Here is an 8512-nt window from a genome sequence, read left to right on the forward strand (position 1 = left end):
GTATGTGTGTGTGTGTGTCTGTGGGAAAGAGAGGGAAATACCTGCTCTGGGAGGACCTAAAATGGTGGGCAGGGAAAGACAAACACACCTTGATATGGCTAGGATGGACAGGTATGCATGTGTGTGTGTGTGAGGGAGTAGTAAAATTTGTGTTGTGTGTGCGTTCAGTACCTGCGTGGGTACAGTATGTGTGTGTGTGGCTGGCTGGGGGTACAGGAGCGGCTGGGGTTTGGTGCGGAGTGTGCGCCAACACAGCCGCCCCAGGTTGGATTTGGCCAAAGCTCAAATAAACACCAACATGAATTCCTCTTTTCTCCCCGTGTTCCCTCGTATAGCAAACACACATCTATGGTGCGGAAGTGAAGGAGAGCCACGGTACACAGCCTACAGTGTTCCCGCTGCTCTGCACGTTGTGTGTGTGCGTTTTTGCATAAGCATGAATTTCTGTATAACCTGAAGTGTACGAGCCAATGCCTGAATTTTTAAGTTCAGCTCAGTTCAGTTCAATACTCCTGAATCATGCGTAACATTTTGTGATTTTCTGTTACTTGTTTGTTCATTTTCTCTCTCTCTACACTGCATTTTTGTAGATTGTTAAAGCCTAAGACTTTACTTTAAAAGGATAAATTGGATTATATTATATATATATAATTGGAAGCTAACCAATGAACTGCTGCGGACGGGTTCATCAACAAAAAGCCACTTACAAAAGTCCCACCTAAAAATCACTATCAGTTTAAGTGTATGCTATATTTAGAATATTTCCAATATTTTATCTTGCTGTCAGCCTTATCTGATGGAAAACAGCCAAAACATGAGCCATATATCACTCTCCCTATAGCAACCAAAGATGAAATCAGTAATTTCATCTCCTTTTACTTCTACCATAAAAGGACAATTTGTATTCACTTAAGTCAGTCAATAACAAAAACACACTGAGGCAGTGGTAGACCAGCAACTCCAGTGTTGTGCAAGGTAAAATAACAGATTTCAGCAATGGAGTTTGGTTGGTTTGGAGAGAGTTGTAGCAGTCCTATGAGGGACTAGTGGCAGCTACGGGTGTGGCTTTAAGTGTGACAACAGTGAGAAGCATCCATGGAAGTGCTGATCTGAATGGTTTAAGTTAACCCACGTTAGACATAATATAGACAGATGGTTCATCCAATCTCCTGCCAAGTGTTTTTTTGAAAGTGCTAGCCCTTTTCCAAACAGTTTCTAAAGACAACTTCCCAGATGGTTCTGTGTAACAAACCATATGGCGTCTAAGGTTGGCACTGACCCATACATGCTGCACTTGTCTTGAGTCAAACTGCTGTGGACAGTGGACGTTTCATTTCTTATAAATTCTTCATGATAAAAGTGCCCCATTGTTTTTTTATTTAAAAGCTTTTATTATGAAGGGGTCAAAACAGAAAAAGGTTGTTTAAATTAGCGGTAAATTAATGACTCCTATCAGCTGAAAGCAAACATAAAAAACTGTAAAATAAAGCAGATACCTCAAGGTAGACACAGCAAAGCAGGAGCGAAATTAAACTTCAAACCATTGTGGTTCAGTTAGAAGCTACAAAAGTATTGAGAGTGGAACATACAGAGACGTTTAAAAATGAGCAACTGCTCCACTGCGTTCATTGGTGAAGCACACTGAGGAGGAGAGAGAAATACAACCAACCACTCTCAATGAGCTGAAATAAAATTAATGCACATAAATGTAGTAATAATAAAATAATTAGTTTTCAGTCAAGAGGGGCACAATGGCTGAGGGAAACACTGAACATCTCGTGAGTCAGGTTTGTCAGTTGGCATTTAAATGCCCTACTAGTTCACCAGTCATTAAAACAAGAACAAGAAGAGAACCAATAAAACGACACATACAGTGGTCTGCTTCCTGTGATTGCTTATACCGGAAATGAACCGCTCCAGAATTCAACGGATAGTGGTCCAGGCCCACCCCGAGGTGGACCAGAGCACAGCTGTTTGGTCCACACCAGAGTTCAAGTCCGGCATTCACACCAAACCATACGAACTGTGTCAAGGGGGTACACGCTCCAGGGTTTGTTTCAACTTAACTAAACAAAGTTGGTGTGAACCCACTCTTAAATTCATATAGATTTTTTAGGCGGGTAAAATGCCTTTTGTTTCTGACACTGCCCTCAGCAGCACATTGCTTAGCTTCCATTCGGTGTCCTGGTGCTTCTTCAACCCAACCCAAAGCACCTCATACAGACCCACATTAGATCATGTGAGCTATCAATTTAAGATCAGATTTACAACAAAACAGATAACACAGACATACGGATAGAAGGTTACGATTCCCTGCTTGCAACCAGATCAAAAAATAAACCGATTTCCTCTTTCACCCTGACTCTACTTCCCGCCTATTTCTCCATTCCTCTGCTCTCCACTGTCAGGTAGGCAGGAGGCCCCAGTGGAGTAAACACAGTAGGAAAACAGACTTTCATCAATGCACTCACATACACATCTTTAATCTCTCTATAGAGTCCACATACAGGCCCACATAGAGAGCCCTCTTTTCCCTCCAACATCCCGCTCCCCCCGACCCAACCCTGCATTCCTCTACACCTCCCCTTCCTCCTCCTCCTCACACACACCTCCATCCACACACGACCTGAACAAGCCGCAATTCAGGGGGTAAGTCTGGGAGGGGAGGAGGAGCTGGGGCTCAGGCTGTACAGTAACTGGCCAGACATATTTCCTACTGAACAAGCTGTAAAATCAACTGTGTGTGTGTGTGTGTGTGTGTGTGTGTGTGTGTGTGTGTGTGTGTGTGTGTGTGTGTGTGTGTGTGTGTGTGTGTGTGTGTGTGTGTGTTATGGTGATGATGGGCTGCAGATGAAAGGTCTGAGGTGTTATTCCTGGACAGCAGGTCATCTCTGGGAAGGGGGTATTTGGTTTATAAGAGAAGACACAACATACACATATTTGTGCAAACACACAAACGTATACAGTCGATTCACACACACACGTACACAGGTTATGTAACCCGGTCTGCTTGGCAGGCAGTACAAACACAAACATAAGCAGGTAGCTGCTGGATGAGCTTTACCTGCCTCCATCAGCATTTGTAGACTATTTCACGACGCCATGAAGCTCATTTTTCATCGTGTGTTTGCAAATGATTAGTTACACACTAATAGAGAAGGACTGTGACATGTGGGCCTGAAATTTGCCTAAACTAATAAAAATTTGCTGTGTGTATTCAGCAAGCTATTATGATGCTAGAACTTTCCAATATAACCTTTATAATTCAATATTTCTACTCTTCTTAGTAGAGAGTTAAAGCAAATTGGTTTATACAGTTGGCTAGAGAAAACAATCAATTTAAAAACATCACCATGGGTTCTGGGAAATGACAACAAGCATTTTAAAACCCTTATTCCCACATTTTATAGTTCAAACAATTAATCAATGAATCAAAATAAATAAATGTCATATTACTCAATAATGTAGCCTTAAACGACCAATGTGTGGGATTTAGTGGCATTTAGCAATGAACTTGCAGAATACACCTTGTTTCTTTCTCCCCCTCTTAGCCTGTAGGAGAACCTACAGTGGCCATGAAATCTGCAAAAACTGTAAAAGGCCATATCTAGAGCCAGTGTTTGGTTTGTCTGTTCTGGGCTACTGCCGAAACATGGCGGGGCACCATGATGCGATCTCTGCAGATAAAAACAGCCTATTCTATAACAGCAAAAAGAAAGATTCTTATTTTCAGGTGATTGTAGACTGATGAAAATATATTTATGAATATTATATTTCATTACTGACATATTCTGTCGATAAATCCCCTTAAATCTTACACACTGGACCTCTAACTGCAGTCTAAGGCTCATTGCCAATTAAAACTGTTAAGCAATATCATCATTTCCAGTACTAATTCAATAGTTTTCTCAAAGTCAGCAGCCCTCACAGTTGACTGACATTTGCAAATCAGAGTAGCCTATTTACCATAACCCCAGCAGCTCAGTTATTTTCCTTTTCCCCATTTCTCCTCATCCATTTCCTCTCCAGTAGCAAAATAGAAATGTAATATAAAGACACGGCATATTTGTTTTTCTACTGAAAAAGGAAATGTTCCTGTAAGTTCTCTTTCAGTGCCAACAGCCAAGCCACCTCAGGGAGCTTAGTTTAGAGAATATTCATCACAATAGTACTGCCAGACCCATAGAGTAAATGAAACCAGTCTAAAACAAACAAATTCCTCCATCTCAGCCACGCTGCATACCATTAGGCACTTTTATACAAAGCCACATTCAAATAAAACCCCTCCCAATGAATGTGTTTACTATCAACATGGTGAGGTGAGATATTTTATCTCCGTCAAATCTGGACCTTCCACTATTTGTCTTCATTTTTAACATAGGTAAATCTTTTAATTTTACCAAATAAGTTGTTTTCCCCAGCCACTCTCCCTCGTGTTCCCCGTTTTTCCAAACCCAACACAAGTCTATTTGTTATATCTTTTCAAAACAAACCAAAAATCAACAACCTAATGGCCTCTGAACCAGAGGGGGACTGGAGGATCTCCAAACCATGTTCTAGCTTTGTTCCACAACAAACATTATCACTTTCAATCAGTTATATCAATAAACTTTAGCCACTAATATCAATAAACTCTATTACTTGACAACAACTTGACTTGTGAGGTTTTCTTTCACTTTTTTCCCTGTCGGTGTGTGTGTGTGCGCGCACGCACATAGTCACAGGGTTCGGAAAGACTGTGAGGATTTCGTGTTCGACCACATCCATAAATATTGAAACAAGTTCCCTTTCTTCAAATCTCAGAATACTGAGTCAATATTGACACAGTGGAATCGGGCTGGACTGAAGCATCCCATACCTGTACTTTATAGATGCTCACATATGCACATACATGCACACACACATATGCTCACACACACACACATGCCCTGCAGTTGTGCTCTGAGAGCTCTCTGTTCACATCAGGGAAGTCCTGGAAAAATTAATGGCAGTTAAACCATCATGAAGCCCTCCTCAGTCATACATGCAAGATCACTGACACATGAATATAAAGAAACCTGACACTATGCAGACTGACTGACGGACAACGCTACAAGACAAAATACAAAATGAGAGGCTTTATCTACACACAAATAATTAGTGGCTGATTGATATTCTCCAAATTTTGGAGGGCAGGGCAGCTAACAGCTGTAACAACTGATACCAAATGAATGCGTCATGTTTCAGTCCATTATTTCACGGACATGTAATCTAATATACAGGATACATGTTGATTGTTGTTGGAATTTTTTTTATAAATTAATGAAACAGAAAGATATGTTGGGTTATGTTGTAGATTTCAGAATGTGACTGGTATTTATTAAATCGTTTAGCATTCAGGAGGATAAGATTATATTAGATTGAGCCATTTCAATCCAAACAGTGGCTCAAGACAGTACCTTTCACTTTTTATACGAGTTTCATGGCCATCATAGTTTCTTCTAACCCACTCGGCAGGCAAGTTGGTTGAAATCTGCTATTTCACCCCTAGACACTACTAAACCCTACATGCTGGTCCTGGAACTGGAGCCAGGTACAGTATACCAGAAGCATCATTCAACTGCATTATTATATAAATTATAACATAATATATATTTATCACATGACTTGGTTGAATATTCCATTCTGATTGGTCAATTATGCCATCTTACAGTCTGTCATTTCTGAATAGCAGAATGTTGCTATGAATAACAAACCGTTGCTATGGACTCAGTTCTGATTATAGATTCTGGAGGACTTAGCAGAAACAGGAAAATAGATCTTATATGAATAAAATCATATTTAAATGAATATTTTGAACCAAATTATTTATTTATTTAATAAGTGGCCATGTAATAAGTGGGATAATGTACAGTGAGCGCATAATTATGGTGAAATAAACCCCTTCACAGGGTTCTATACTGGTCTTGAACTTTGGCCACAAAAAGTTTCTGTATGGCCACCAAGTTATGTTCTACTGTGAGCTGTTGCCAAAATGTTAAATTTCCACAAATCTCCAGATTCCTTCTCATTTTTTAGTTCAACATTCTATGAAAACTGCGGATAGTACTCACTCTCACCAGCTAGCTACCAGTATATCGGTGCTGCTGAGGTACGGGTTCACGCCTTTTCAAACTGCTAAAGTGTTCCTTACAGAAAAACCAGAAACGGTGAATCTCAAACAGCAACAAACATTTCAGAGTGAATGTAAGCGGAAGTTTAAGTGGCTGGAATATGACACATCTAAGGACGTCATGTACTTCAGTGGGTGCTGCCAGTGTCCTCTACTAGCCAAGAAGTCGAGCTCATTTTTCATGAGAAACAATGCCTTCAGGAAACACCTCAGTGGACAACACAAGTGTCATAGTTAAGGAAGGCTGGGTAAATAACGTAAAATTAGCTATTCCTTATTGTTTTCATATAAATTTACATTTGGGCCACCAAAAATTTATTATAGCCACCAAATTTAGGATGGCGTGGGGCCAGTGCTTGAAAATATTAGTGTCTACTCCTCCAATAAGCACCAGGGTCCTGCATCACCATGTTGGGCTTAATTAGGATTAGGATGGGAGAATTGTGTTCATTTGTATATTTAGAAAAGATGATGGTGACTAGATAACTTTTTCGCCACATTCCCAAAACTCACAAGGGAGAGAGCTAACATCGTTCCACAGCAACCACACTGACAAGACTGCCTGCAGATGTGTCTGCAGACATTTTTTAAGTTTCAGTCTCAAGTGCGTAGGCATAGGCCACTGTCTATTATGTGAAAAAGCCAGATAATTATGCTGATTAATCGGTCTGTTATTACAAATACAACTAAAATCAAGCATAGAAACTTTGCTACACTGAGTCTGAATAGAGCTCTCACACTTGGGGTTTCATGCCTGTAATGAATGTGTTGTGTGTTTCTGTAAGAGAGTTTGAGAAAATTCTGCACTGCAAAAGAAGTTTTTATGTGTGTGTGTGTGTGTGTGTGTGTGTGTGTGTGTGTGTGTGTGTGCGTGCGTGCATGCGTGCGTGCGTGCATGCGTGCGTGCGTGTGTGTGCGTGCGTGTCCGTGTGTGCATGTGTGTGTTTATGCTGCACTTCTCCTGCCAACAGTAACAACTCAGTAGCCAGTGAGCAGGAAGAGAGAGGTTCATTAAAAACCCAAATACAGCAGTTACATAACCAACAGTTCTGTTCATCCCAGAACCCCCCGTGCTATGAACACACTCCTCCCTCATCCCCATCTCCTTCTCCCTCCCACGCCTGCTGGCAGAGCCCACCCATCATCCTCTTCTCCTCCCATAGCAACAGCTCATCTCAGCTCTCCTCCCTTGTTCCCAGACCAACACACTGCCTCACTCCTCCTTTATCTGCTCCCCTGGTCCCTGCCACCTCCTCCTCGCTCTCATCAAACACTTCCTTCTCTTACTCCCACATCATCATCCAGGCTTCACTTCAAACTTTACTTTACACAGAACAGGACTATGAACCAGGAATATTAACTAGACTTAAAACAAGAAACTTTTTTGTTTTACTTTCACTACTGAGGGCAAAAAAAAATGACACGCTGCTCCCAAATGTCTTTTCTAGTCTCAGGAAAATGCCTTCAGCTCTTTCAGGGGCGGAGTTTCATACAGGGATTTGGTTTCCTCAAGCCCCTCACGACTGACTTGCATACTAAGAACAAACAGAGCGGAAAGTGCAGTAAGTGTGTGAACACAGCAGATGGCAACACAGATTAAGGATTTGGGCTGTATCAGTGATTGTCTGGGATACCTCTACCCTAGAAACCACTCTGTGCTGTTTCTCCACCACCGGATTAGCGATTGTCACACATCCCCCCTGATGGAGGGATGTCTGAGAAGCAACATGCTGTTAAATAAATCCCAGCATGTGGTTGTCTCATGTGAAGGAACAGCGCCCTCTAATGGCCTTAAGACGGACATGAAATAAGCCCTGCAAGCAGCTTATCTAGTTTGAATCTAGTTTGGTAACCAACCCCACGGCTGTGGAGTACCGGGCCCTGAGGCATTTGCAACAACCAAAACAAAGTTTCCAATGGGATTAATAAAGTATCTGTCACATCTATTTGAGTAACAATAACAATACAGTGATTTTTAACTGCACCTGATCATATGCACAGAATGTTACTGGTCCGTCACCGCTACCATTCTTTAGTATACAGCAATGTATTAGTTATTTATTTATTTATCTATTTATTGAGTAACCACATTAGGTTTCTGAGTAACACTTCACTTTTGGTTCATCTGTTTAGCCGTTACTATATAAGCAGTTTAAGAACTAAAGCTGTAATTATTAATAAGTTAATTGGTCGAGTCAAATGAAAAAAAAATTGGGTGCAACCAAAAAAAAAAAAAAAAGCATTTGCTGGTTCCTGCTTCTTAAATGTAGGAATTTGCTGCTTTTCTTTGTCATTTATGATAGTAAATCAAGGGAAGCCCATTTAAGATGTCATCTGGGCTCTGGGAAACTGTGATGAGCA

The sequence above is a fragment of the Lutjanus erythropterus genome, chromosome 16 (genome assembly GCF_056507025.1).
Source record: "Lutjanus erythropterus isolate fLutEry1 chromosome 16, fLutEry1.hap2, whole genome shotgun sequence".
Lineage (NCBI taxonomy): Eukaryota > Metazoa > Chordata > Actinopteri > Lutjaniformes > Lutjanidae > Lutjanus > Lutjanus erythropterus.